General features: G+C 37.4%; 1 non-coding gene across 1 annotated transcript; it reads right to left on the bottom strand.

Moving 5' to 3' along the window:
• Positions 1-1,181: 1,181 nt before the first annotated feature.
• Positions 1,182-1,288, bottom strand: LOC141722110 (small nucleolar RNA R71). Its single transcript, XR_012575140.1, has one exon. It is a non-coding gene; the product is annotated as a small nucleolar RNA R71 (small nucleolar RNA).
• Between the last annotated feature and the right edge of the window lie 13,220 nt (positions 1,289-14,508).

Raw genomic sequence — 14,508 nt, 5'->3', positions numbered from 1 at the left:
CATTATCAATTTATACTATTCTTAAACATGAATTTAAACTACACTTAAGTTCATTAATCAACAATCCAAGAATTACCACTCCAAAAACTTCACAAAACCAACTAATCTCTTCATTCACAACAAGCAAGCCTCTCATGAATTATAACAACATAACTAAACCTAATACTCAAGTAAAGTTAGGGTTTGGAGGGGTTATACCTTCCTTGGAGAGTGGAGAATCAAGTAATTAGCTTGGAATCACCCTTAAAAGTCCTTATCCAAGCTTAATCTAAACAAAAACTCAAGAACAAAAATTTTAGTTCTTGAAAAACACTATTCACCATCTTCTTCCATGATTTTTAGGAAGAGATTGTGAATGATTTAGAAGCTCAAACTTATAGGATAGCTATATCTATGCATAAGGAGTCTTAGATAATTACCTTGCTAATTAACAAAGCTTGGAACTAGGATTTTGATTTCTTAAAGCCGAGAGCTTTGATGAAGAAATGAAATAAACTTTGTGTTTTGGTGAAATGATTTGTTGGTTGGTTGATTTTGTTTTGTTTTGTTTTGTTTTCTTACCTTTTACCATGGTAACTTTTGTGTGGTTCTAAATCAACCAACAACACACTTGCTTTGGTCATGCTTATATCACCAAGTGATGTCATCCTCCCACCTTTGTCCCCTTCTCATTGGTTTGATGACATCATCCCCACTAATCTCTTTTGATTAGCTTCTAATTACTTGGCTAATGACCGCTGAGCTGTTGTGCGGTTCGCTTAACTTTCGTTTTCGTTTATCGTTTGAGGGATCATACCCGGGATCTTATTACTTAGGTTTCCTTAACCTTTCTCAATACATTATATTCCCTTTATGATCCTCTCTTATAATCCTTGAATTTAAATCCTTTTTATTCTATTACCTTATACTCAATTCTTTCTGTATCCGTTAGATTTCCGGGAAAATCAAAGTGTTCGGATTTGGATTCTGACGATCTTTACATACACTTATATACCACATAGAGTAATAATAATATCCCAGAAGATCAATAAAAGAACCCCTACATAGTGTGACATGAAAAGTTTTCTTATTCAGCATAATCAGCAAAACACTATTCATAAGGGTTTCAAAAATTCCAAAAATTGGGGTTATTACATGCCCAAAAGTTTCTGGTGAAGTTTTATCCAATGGCAAAGACTGCTGCTATGAGGAGTGCTCTTACTCAGTTTGCGCAGCAACCTACAGAATTTATGTGCGAAGCTTGGGAGCGCTACAAGGAAATGTTGAGAAAGTGTCCACATCATGGAATGCCCGATTGGATGGTGATCACTGGTTTCTATAATGGTTTGGGGGCCCAATCTCGGCCCATGCTAGATGCAGCAGCTGGAGGAGCCTTGTGGGCCAAAAGCTATACGGAGGCTTATAATCTTATTGAGACTATGGCTGCAAATGAGCATCAAAACCCAACTCAAAGGATGATACCTGGGAAGGTAGCAGGTATTCTGGAAGTCGATGCAGCCACCGCTATTGCAGCGCAGCTCCAAGCGCTGTCTATGAAGGTCGATTCTTTAGTTACCTATGGAGTCAATCAGATAGCTATGGTCTGTGAGCTTTGTGCAGGTTCTCATGCTACGGATCAGTGTTCTCTTGTTAACGAATCTGTTCAGTATGTGAACAATTATCAGTGACAACAGCAGCCTGTACCAGCTACTTATCATCCTAAAAACAGAAATCATCCAAATTTTAGCTGGGGTAATAATCAGAATGCTATTCAGCAACCATATCAGCAAGGTGTGAGTAAGCAGTTCAATCCACCTGGATTCCGGCAACCGCAGCAATATGCTCAAAGGCAATCATATCCTTAACAGGGAGGTGCAGCTGCACCCACTAGTGCTGATTTTGAGGAACTTAAGCTGTTGTGCAAGAGTCAGGCGGTGTCGATGAAGAAAATCAAATTGGTCAAATAGCCAATGCAGTGCTAAATCGTCAACCTGGCATACTTCCCAGTGACACTGAAGTGCCAGGTAGGAAGTAAGCTAAAGAGCAAGTCAGGGCTATTACCTTAAGGTCTGGAAAGGTCGATGATGCTGAAAAAGCAAAAGAAGGAGAAGCTGAAGTTGGAGATGAAGAAGCTAAGCAAAAAGAGAAAGCGGTGGAACCCAGGAAGACTACTGTTGAACACACTCTGTCTGAGGGTAATACAGGGGAAAAACAGCTCTATCCTCCACCACCTTTCCCTAAGAGATTGCAACAACAAAAGCTGGATAAGCAGTTCAGTAAGTTTCTGGAGGTGTTCAAGAAACTTCACATCAATATACCTTTCGATGAGGCTCTGGAGCAAATGCCTAGTTATGCGAGGTTTATGAAGAGTATTCTTTCAAGGAAGGTGAACCTGGATAACCTTGAGACCGTTGCTCTAACGGAAGAATGCAGTGCTGTGCTGCAGCAAATGTTACCTCCAAAGCTTAAAGATCCAGGTAGCTTCACCATTCCTTGCACCATTGGCAAGTTGTCTTTTGACAAGTGCCTTTGCTATTTGGGAGCAAACATCAATCTAATGCCGTTTCGATCTTTAAAAAGTTGGATTTTCCTGATCTAAAGCCCACCTACATGTCTCTACAATTGGCTGATCGTTCTATTACTTACCCAAGAGGCATAGTGGAGGATGTGCTAGTCAAGATGGATAAGCTCTTCTTTCCTGCCGACTTTGTTATTCCTGGATTTCGAGGAAGATAAGAAGATTCCCATAATCTTGGGAAGACCCTTCTTGGCTACCGGCCGTACCTTGATAGATGTGCAGAAAGGTGAACTTACTATGCGGGTGCAGGATCAGGATGTGACATTCAATGTATTCAAAGCAATGAAATTCCCTACAGAAGATGAAGAGTAATTAAAAGTGGATGTGATTGATTCTGCGGTTACTTCAGAACTCGATCATATGCTAATTGTCTGATGCATTAGAGAAGGCCTTAGTGGGGGATTTTGACAGTGATGATGAGGATGGCAATGAGAAATTACAATATCTTAATGCTTCTCCCTGGAAGCGAAAGCTAGACATGCCGTTTGAATCTCTTGGTACTTCTGACCTCAAAAATGCTGAAGGAAAGCTCAAACCATCAATTGAGGAAGCACCCACCTTGGAGCTTAAGCCATTGCCTGAACATTTGAGGTATGCTTTTTTAGGTGATGCATCTACTTTACCTGTCATTATTGCATCTAACCTTTCAGGTAGTGAGGAGGACAAGCTCTTAAGGATCTTAAGAGAATTCAAATCGGCTATTGGATGGACCATAGCAGACATCAAAGGGATCAGCCCTTCATATTGCATGCATAAGATTCTGCTAGAGGAGGGTAGTAAGCCGACTGTTGAGCAACAGCGCAGACTTAATCCTTTCATGAAAGAGGCGGTAAAGAAAGAAATTCTGAAGTGGCTGGATGCAGGATTCATTTATCCTATTTCTGATGTAATAACCCCCAAAATTTTGAACTTTTTGTAACCCTTGTGAATAGTGTTTTAGCTGAATGAGAAAACTGTTCATGCCACACTATGTAGGGGTTCTGATATGGATATTCTGAGATTTTATTAGTACTTTATATGGGATATAAGTGTATGTAAAGATCGTCAGAATCCAAATCCGAACACTTTGATTTTCCCGGAAATCCAATAGATACGGAAAGAATTGAGTATAAGGTAACAGGATAAAATGATTTAAATTAAAGGATTATAATAGAGGATCATAAAAAGGAATATAATGTATTGAGAAAGGTTAAGGGAACCTAAGTAATAAGATCCCGGGTATGATCCTTCAAACGATAAACGAAAACGAAAGTTAAGCGAACCGTATAACAGATCAGCGGTCATTAGGCAAACAATTAGGAAGTTAATCAAAGGGATTAGAGAGGATGATGTCACCCAACCAATGAGAAGGGGACAAGGAGGGGAGGATGACATCATGAGGATGACACAAGCATGACATGGGAAGGAAGGAGGTGTGGTTGAATGAGAACCACACAAATTCAAGGGCAACAAGGTAATTGACTAAATCAAACACAAAAACAAATCAACCAAGCCAAACAAAATCATTCTTCATCAAAATCAAAAAGAACCAAGGCATTGTTCATCCTTGCTCTCGGCTTTTTAGCTTTTTAAAGGGCAAGAATTTCAAAATCAAAGATCCAAGCATCCTAAATTGGTAAGATAATTCCCTAATCATCTTTATGCTTAGTTAGGACTATATCATGAGTTTAAGCCATTAATTCCTTCTTAATCTTCTTCATTTAATCAAAGAATAAGACAATGAATAGTGTTTTCAAGTTTTTAACTTGAAATTTTTCTTGTTTTCCTTGAAGATCCAAGCATTCTTAAGACTTCTCAAAGCTTCTTAAGGCTTCCTAGCTCCCCCCACCACTTCAAGGAAGGTATATCATCTCCAAACCCTAGATTCCTATGTATTATAAGATGATTTTGATTAGTAGGGTGATATTGTAGCTTGTTGTTGTGATTAGAGTTTGGGATTTGAAATGGTAGTGAAATGGAATGGTAAATGTTGTTGTTTTGATTAAAAGAACTTAAGTATGGTTAAAGTTAAGCTTAGGCATAAGTATGAATGTTAAAATTGAATTGGTTGGGGTTGTTATGATGTGATAAGGATGGATGTTGGTTGTATGTTGGATTTGAGGTTGAATTGGGATGGTTTTGAATGGTTTAAAATTGGGAAATTGCGTAAACATAGCCGTCGTAACGTCTGATTTTCTTTAGACTGTTTTTGTGCATAACATTAGGACCCGAGAACCCCCTGATAGATTATGACCATTGCCATGTCTAGATAGCTCATGTTACGAGCTTCGTTTTGATATGTAGTTCGTTCGATTCCGATACACGGTTTAGGAGAAACGACCGTTTCAAGTAACGGCGTTTCGCGAACGAAACTTTTCCCCTCGCCTTACTTTGAAACATAGGTTAAAGACCAAAAAGGGTTAATTAATGTATGAAACATTTATGGTAAGTGTGTTAGGCAGTTGTTAAGACACTCGTGAAGGAATCGCCTTAAAACTCGTAAAGGTTAAATTATTAAAAATGGTGGAGCCTAGGGTACTCGAGTGACTTAAGAGAATTAATAAGCGCAAAACAAGCGTTAGAGTCTAAGTTAGTTAAAGTATAGATTTACAAGTGACCTTGGTTTAATTCCAACTTACTTGTTGTTTATAGGTTACCAGACTCGTCCCGAGCCATTCGTAACCCCCAGTCGCTCAGGCAAGTTTTCTACCAGTTATAACTGTTGTTGTGATGTATATGTGTATACGCATTATCTTGCGATAGATGCATGTTGGTTAATTAGCAAATGTTGTTATATATTGAAGCATGCTGCTATGGTATATATATATATGCATGCCTGTTTCGTATTCTTTCCATATATAATTGTTGATAATACTTATGCTAGAGGATAGCGGTAATTTGCATATACCCTTAGTATAGGGACCCAAAGGTAAAAATATTTTCTAAAACCGGGAGTCGAGGATCCCGAGTAGATTTTGTATATATGGATATAAATATATATATATATATACTTATATATATATATGGTCATAGTTTTCAAAACTATTAATCGAATAAGGTTTATTCGGTAACTTTAACTTTATTTTATTATTGAATATTATTTCGAATATTATTCGAAGGCGTATGACTCCTTTATATTAAATGAATATTATTTTGAATATTCATTCGAGGACTTATGACTCCTTTTATTTTATTATTTGAATATTTTTGAATATTCATTTGAGGATCTATGCCTCCGATTATTTGCTGAGATATATTCTTTATTTTATTAAAGAATAAGGTGTAAATAATCAAACTTATTTTCGATTATTCAAATAAAGATAGTACTTTCATATAAGTATATCTTTGGTTATTTAATATCCATTTCAAGTATAAGTTTTAATACTTCTACTTCGATTATTTTTATAAAGATTATTCTTTATGGGAATATTATTTAAATAATAACATTCAGTCATTTTCTAAATATTCTGGGGACTGATTTACTTCATTAAACCAGCTTTACTCCAAACACTCTATAAAGTGTTTTTGAGTCTTCAAAATGATTTTTAAAAGTTAGAGCGGATCCCAAAACTCATTTTTATATTTAAGATCTCCCTTTTTAAGGGGATTTAAATACTCGCTCAAAACCTGAGGGATCCGGCTCTGTGGTGTATTTTATATTCCCAACACGGTTGCAGTTTTGGTAAATGACTTGATTACTTACCCAATGTTCGGGAAGTAAGTCTATCTATTGAGTCGGCATAAGCAACATGGGCTCAGTGGGCGTCCATGATAGTGTAAGTGGCTCAGTGGGAGTCCATCAAATGCATAAGTGGCTGAGTGGCAGTCCAGCATAAGGTCCTATTACGACCAGGGTGATGACCAGTGGGGAATTCGTCCATCTACTAGTAAAAAAGGTTACTTATGGGTATCTTTGCTTGATCAGCAAGATATCTGGTTTATGCCAAATTCTTTTCCTTTCCAAATTTATTGGATATTGCAATTCTGTTCATACTTTACATGACAGAGGTTTTCAGGAAATTGTATGAAGAAGATGTATATGTGGATATATATATATATATATATATATATATATATATATATATCAGAACGTAATGAAGTATATCATGACTTCATTTCCTTTAATAGAATTTCAAAGATTTAATCTATTCAAATCTTGTCTTGTAGTCTCATCTATGTGATGAACTGTTGAAAACTCTTTATACTTTGAACAGTGGTAGTTCAAGTAGCTTTACAAATGATATAAGTGTAGTGAAGCATTTGGTAACTTCATCTTTTAAACTTATATCTAGTTAATAATTGTCTTATGAATGACAAAGATTTTTAGAAAAACGTTGAGACAAGGTTAGATATATGAGATCACCTTGCAACGATATTTTTTATACAGTTATACACTGGGACTTTGTGTGTATTATGCATGGAAGAGGACTTCCAAGATTTTGAAAAGTATATATGTATATATACTGAATATTTTGCGACTTCATCGCATTAAGATATCAAACTTGGTTCATTTCTTTTGACCAAGACGTTCATGAGTACTATGAGAAGGCTCATATACTATTAATCATTATACATATTATTTTGGTGGGCTTGCTGCTCACCCTTGCTTTCTTCTTTCATCACACAACAACAGATAGAAAGGATGAACAGGACCAAGCTTCCGATTCGCAAGCGATTAGGAGACGTTCCGCAGTTTTCTAGAAGCATTGATGTCGCCGTAGCTGAGGTAGGAACTACCAATAGGCTAGGCTTTCAACTTCTAATGTACCAGATTTATGTATAATTATGAATTGTAATAATGGCAAAGAAATGTAAATTTATTCAGAAAACCTTTTAAGGTGTATTGGCAGATAATTGTGGAATAAAATGACTTGTGGTTATTTTTGGATGTTCATCTCTGAGACTATAACGTGTGGTGTGTGTGTTTATTGTGGGGTCACAGTACAGAGTAGTTGAGTAATTATTAAGATTGGGTGTTATTAAGGGAAATGGAACTCATGACAACCTGGATCCCCGACCCCGGATTTGGGGGTGTTACAGAAATGGTATCAGAGCTAAGCGTTATAAACCTCAGAGATGATGTGACGTTAAGATAATAAGTTCACTAAGATAATAAGAACTCTTGCCAAGTTCATAGTTGGGCTACCTAACGTAGCACTGACAGTTAAAACCCTTACGGGAACCCTTATAATTATCGTGATAGTAACATAGTTTGTTCTCGTATAGGGCAGCGGGGCACCGAACCTTGAGGTTCAGGAGCATCAACATGAGGATGTTTTATTACAAGTTGGAGATCAAATTGTGAATCCAATGGAGTACCCTAATGAGGGACCGGATGAGGTTCAGATAGAGAATGTTACGGTTGAGGATGTTATTCCGGAAAGGATTGTGGCTGAAGAGGATCTCATGAAGGATCCTGATGAGAATGAAGAGAGGACCGTTGAGGAACTGATGACCGTAGTCAGGGCGACTACCTGAGCAAGAATGGCCGTGAGGGTGGCACTAGAGGATGAAGAGTTACCAAGGGCACAAAAGTTAATGAGGGCAGAAGGAGTGGGGCCTTCCACGACACCAATTATACCAGTATCAGACCCTCTTCCAGAGGTTCCTGTAGACATCCATGAGGTCCCACCAATTCCTGTCCCATCCCCGGTACAAAGCCCAGCACCTACTGAGGAATTGCCACTTTATCTCTTGCACCATTGTCACCTGATACCGTGCTTGGTTATCCATTTGGATCTCCTGGGTCTGCGCCACCTGCGCCCCATGGACTGCTAGATTCTACCACTCAGGCTTCTCTTATCGCCAATTATTATATGACTTTGGGTGGCCTATCTGAGGCCCGTAATGTTAGGAGTGATCTGTTGGATCGACTTACTGCACCAAGGATTGAGGGCGGGATACTTCCGGCAGGATTAGCGTATAGCATGGAAAGGATTGAGGCTACCACCCGTGTTACAGCTAGAGGCCATCTTGAGGGTCAGGTTGATCCGGCTCTACTTACGACTATCTTAGACCTCATCACCTCTGTGATGGAGCAGGTTAGGGATGTCGTGCGTGCTCGCATCTCTTAATCCATGGTAGTGTGTAGAGCCAGAGCAATCAAACAAGGGTTTTATGTAGCACCGCTTTTGGAGGATTAGCCTAAGTTATGAATGATTAGTTTTAATGACGAGATGACTATCTATGGTAGTACTTTTGGGATAGGAGCGATAAGTTCAAATGATGTAATCCTCTTTAATATGTTCAGTTGTTGTACCCTCGAACAAATGGTTATGTATATATTTGTTAATTTCAGTTCAGGTCAGTTTATTTGTGATAAATCACATTGTTAATTGCTCTATTAACACTTAAGAGAGTGTCATGAAGTTTATCGAACTTAAGAATTCATAATTTGCAATCGTGCAAGGGCTAAACGAGGGGAAGACTTAAGCAAAGTAAGTAAGACAAATATCCGGAGATTCTCAAAATTTTCCAAGTAATATGCCCCCACAAGGAATAAGATTAAGGGCAAACCTGGAACGTGATAATCAGGGAGGTTGCAATTAAGATATAAAGAACCCGGAATATAATGGAAAATGAAGATTTTAAATTAAAAGATGACTCCAATTATGGGGAGTAGGAAGAAATATTTAGACTAAGAAAGCAAAAGTCGAGCGAGATAAGGAGACCCGAGACGGTACTCCTATACGGAAATTCATGAACCTGTCTAGACAGAACTTATATTTTATTCCCAACCACCACCTTGAGGAAACAATGTGGTGTGAAATTCTTTCATGACCTTTAAATCGCTAAGCTCTCAGAGTTCCAAGGAACAGGCTGACCCAGCCGAGGCAAGAGCCTGGCTAAAGGAAATATAGGAATCATTTGAGATTCAAAATGATTGATGAACCACAAAAGACTATTTTTGTCACTTACCCTCCTAAGAGAGAGACCACCCGCTGGTAAAAGACCAAGAAAGGCACGGAGCCAGAGGTTAGAATAAACTGATTTAAGTTCAGTCAATTGTTTTCGGGAAAGTAATTCCCAAAGATAAGGAGATAGTGTAAAAGCTTTAGAGCCAGAACAAAGGTAGACGAGTATGATGAATTATGAATCTAAGATGTAAAAGTTGTCAAGATTCGTTCTGAGGACACGAATCCAGAATGACGGGATGTTTGAAATCAATGCTTATTTAGTGTTGGTTCATGTAATGGTTGTAATGGAAACGAAAATAAAAAAAAAAAAGAAACTGAAGTGGAAAGGAATATAAAGGCGATAGAGTTTGAGGAATGATAAGAAAGATGGGTATGAGGAAACCCTAAAGACTCGTAGAAATAGAAATAGAAAAGTATGTAATCGTCAGGATGAGGGTGATTTACCATGAGTTAAAATTGATGGTTGAAGGCATAAGAGATACATATATTTTATCCCCTTTAAGTTGGGAGGATTCGGGGAAATCTTGAGATAGTTCGAAGGATAAACAATGAGACGCGGATAGACTGAGGAGGCAAGAAAGTAAGAAATTAGGAAAATTGGATGAAGGGAGTGACCTTCAAGAATGTGAAGTGTAAGACCGATGGCTTGATACCCAGAAAGGGAGACGCCAGGTATGAAAGATATCCCAACATTGAGGTGAATGTTGAGATAAACAACAAAAGTAAATAAGGAATTATTAAGAAGAAGTTCACGTTAAACACGACCAATATCTTCCAAAACACCCTTGTTATCGTTACCCAATTTAGGCAATAAAAGCGGATAACCGTTGTTATCTTTTGGAGGCCATATTGATTGACCTCATTTTGAATATAGATGTTATTGTGAAATTCGGCATATACTATCGAGACGGGAATAATTGAATAAGACACCCTTATCAGGGATATATGACTTAATTTATCCATGGAAGGATGCATGTACTTTTTTTAAAGGTGGAATTAAGGATAAAACATCAGTAACTTAAAATGAATCCTAGGGGAATGCATAAAGGTTGGCATTTCACCCTTAATAGGGATAGTATGAGTTTTGACAGTATGAATTGGAAAGGATTAAGGTAATAACAACCTTTAAGAATCAGTGGAGAAATTTTTCAGAAGTATATAGACAATGATTCTAGTATTAGTATATGGTATTTTGATATGCCCTGTATCTAGGGAATACAGGAGGAACGATTCAAGGATAACCTTAGAGGTTTTACAAGGAGAAAGGTAATATTCAAAATTCTCAAGAATAGAAATGTGGATAAAGGAAATATGACGTAATTATAATGTTGCCAAGTGGGGCGCGTGTTAAACCACGAGAAAGTATGGATCGAACCAGTAATGGTCGAAATTATTCAGGGCAATTAGGACTTAAGATAAAAGATGTTCTAATTATGATTGAGAGTCAGTCATGACAGTGATTAACCTCTAAAGACTGAGGCAATAACTTATGGAAAAATGGTGATTTTTTTTTTACTCATCAGATTTTAAGGAAAGCATTTTCACATAAACTGTGATTGAAAAAAGGTAGAAAATTTATTTGGAGGTGGTTAAAGTGACATTGACTGTAAGGAAATTTTACTATCAGGAAAGGCCAAAGAGGTGGCCGACACCTTAAAGGTAAGAGGATAATTATAGGCGCTTGTGCCAAAAGAATACAGTGATGATGGTTAAAACTGTGAAGGTTGTATTATGGTTTGGAAGAGTGACATTCCTTCTGATGACTGTGCAATACCCAACCGTAATAGTAGTTGGTAAAGGTTTAATTCATGTAATCGCCATGAACGGGCTATCTATCTTAGGAGGTCCTATCTTGAGATAAGCCAGGACCATGTTTCAAAAAGGACTAGACGAACCTTTGAGTTAAGTCTTCTATTTAAGGCATATGATTAAGAATGGTATTAACCTGCTATCGTTGCTTTGATTGAAACTCTTCTGCAATTTTATCTACTTTATGTCATGAAAGTACGTCAGAGTTTGGAGTGTTCTTCATGAATTATGATTGGTGGTTATGTTAACTCCTTAGGAGAATTAGATACGAGATGTATGGACTCCGTATGGTTAGCTATTAAGACTTCATGGAAAATGAATGACTACAGTAGGTCAGTGGTGGACCATAGTAAGGCAGCAATGATTCTGCGAGTAATGAGCTGATTATAACCGTGAGAGTTGTATTGGAATGGGTGTTGAGATTGAGTACCACTAATCGGGTCGTGGTAGTGTATAAGTTATCATTGATAGACTAATTAAGTAGAGTATCTACCTATTGTATATTTATTCTTTCTTATCAATAGAGAGTCGTATTATTATACGAGGAAGGTTGCGGTGCAAGCATAGAACTCTAGTAACGGTGATGTCTAAAATGAGATCCCAGGTTCGATTTTCGAAATCGAGGGAGTTTCAAAGGTGATTGTGTATAAGCTCGAGGAAGAGCATGGGTCCATAGAATGATGGACGGAATAGAAATATTTAGGCATGGGAAATACGATGCTATAATACTTGATGTTGATATAAATACGTATATGTTTTGTTCTCCTATGACAAACCTCTATAGTTCAGAGGTAGGTTCCAAGCCAGATATTTTGCGGCAGTATATTTTTTCATATATACAATTCTCTTCAATTCGTTCTTTTCTCTTCTTTTCATTTAATGTAAGCTGAGAAGAACAACCCTTCCAGAAAGGGGAGGTATTGCCGAATGACTATCTATCTGTGTGATAGAAGCCTAGTAGGATACCATCTATTGTTTAATTGCTTGTCAAGTACTAAAGGCTGGCCACCTTCTGTACTAACTATGCGATATAACAAGTGTTCATGATCATAGTGATCTCTCAATAAATTCTTTTACTTCTATATGAAGGATTAAGCTTTGGGAAATAGAAACAGCTGAAAAAGGAGTAATAAAGTTGTGGTAGTATTCGGAATGGAAACACATTCGTGATACTAAGTTTGGCATGGTTATTAAAAGGTTATAGAACGCTAACGAGCAAAAGTATAACTAGTATAATATTAGGAACGGAAGGTAGTAGCGACTACGAACTGGAAAAGGATGGGTAGTGAGAAGCAAAAGCTCTAATGCTAAAAGCTATAATGAGAGTCTGTGCAATAGACTTGAAAGAAATTGGAATGATCACTTAACACGGGTTGAGTTTTCTTACGACAATAGATCATATATCAGTATTGAGGTATCGCCTTATGAGATCCTTGAGGGAAGACAATGTCGATCTCCCTTATGTTAGGATGAAGTTGTAGAGCCCAAGATGCTCGGACCCGCAGTAGTCCAAAGGACCAAGGATATGATAAATCTAATCAGAGGATGGCTAGTAGTAGCCCAAGATGGGAACACGAAGTATGTTAATTTAACACGAAAGGACAAGGAATGGGAAATAGGGGACCTAGTAATGTTATAGGTATCCCTTGGAAAAAGGATTGATGAGGTTCGGAAAGAAAGGAAAGCTAAGTCCACGAATTGTTGGACCCTGGGATATACTAAGAAGTATTGGGAAGTTAGCATATGAGTTAGCCCTAACCCCGAACATGTAGCAAGTTCATAGCGTGTTCCACGTATCAATGTTAAGGAAGTATAATTTGGATGCCAGATAAATAGGGGCATATGAGCACATAGACATGCAACCAGACGTAACCTATATGGAGCAACCAGGAAGGGTTATAGAGTGAAAAGGAACAAGTACTTAGGAGAAGGGTTATCAAACTAGGCAGAGTTTGGTGGTAGGACCATAATATGGGAAAATTTACTCGAGAGTTAGAAAGTGCAATGCTAAGAGAGTATCCCTATTTATTTTCAATTTGATTCCGGGACGGAATCCTTTTAAGGAGGGGAGACTGTAATAACCCCCAAAATTTTGAACTTTTTGTAACCCTTGTGAATAGTGTTTTAGCTGAATGAGAAAACTGTTCATGCCACACTATGTAGGGGTTCTGATATGGATATTCTGAGATTTTATTAGTACTTTATATGGGATATAAGTGTATGTAAAGATCGTCAGAATCCAAATCCGAACACTTTGATTTTCCCGGAAATCCAATAGATACGGAAAGAATTGAGTATAAGGTAACAGGATAAAAGGATTTAAATTAAAGGATTATAATAGAGGATCATAAAAAGGAATATAATGTATTAAGAAAGGTTAAGGGAACCTAAGTAATAAGATCCCGGGTATGATCCTTCAAACGATAAACGAAAACGAAAGTTAAGCGAACTGTATAACAGATCAGCGGTCATTAGGCAAATAATTAGGAAGTTAATCAAAGGGATTAGAGAGGATGATGTCACCCAACCAATGAGAAGGGGACAAGGAGGGGAGGATGACATCATGAGGATGACACAAGCATGACATGGGAAGGAAGGAGGTGTGGTTGAATGAGAACCACACAAATTCAAGGGCAACAAGGTAATTGACTAAATCAAACACAAAAACAAATCAACCAAGCCAAACAAAATCATTCTTCATCAAAATCAAAAAGAACCAAGGCATTGTTTATCCTTGCTCTCGGCTTTTTAGCTTTTTAAAGGGCAAGAATTTCAAAATCAAAGATCCAAGCATCCTAAATTGGTAAGATAATTCCCTAATCATCTTTATGCTTAGTTAGGGCTATATCATGAGTTTAAGCCATTAATTCCTTCTCAATCTTCTTCATTTAATCAAAGAAGAAGACAATGAATAGTGTTTTCAAGTTTTTAACTTGAAATTTTTCTTGTTTTCCTTGAAGATCCAAGCATTCTTAAGACTTCTCAAAGCTTCTTAAGGCTTCCTAGCTCCCCCCACCACTTCAAGGAAGGTATATCATCTCCAAACCCTAGATTCCTATGTATTATAAGATGATTTTGATTAGTAGGGTGATATTGTAGCTTGTTGTTGTGATTAGAGTTTGGGATTTGAAATGGTAGTGAAATGGAATGGTAAATGTTGTTGTTTTGATTAAAAGAACTTAAGTATGGTTAAAGTTAAGCTTAGGCATAAGTATGAATGTTAAAATTGAATTGGTTGGGGTTGTT

Source organism: Apium graveolens, chromosome 4, assembly GCF_009905375.1.
Source record: "Apium graveolens cultivar Ventura chromosome 4, ASM990537v1, whole genome shotgun sequence".
NCBI classification, from domain to species: domain Eukaryota; kingdom Viridiplantae; phylum Streptophyta; class Magnoliopsida; order Apiales; family Apiaceae; genus Apium; species Apium graveolens.
The sequence above is the reverse complement of the archived record's forward strand: the minus strand, read 5'-3'. Positions and strand labels throughout refer to the sequence as shown.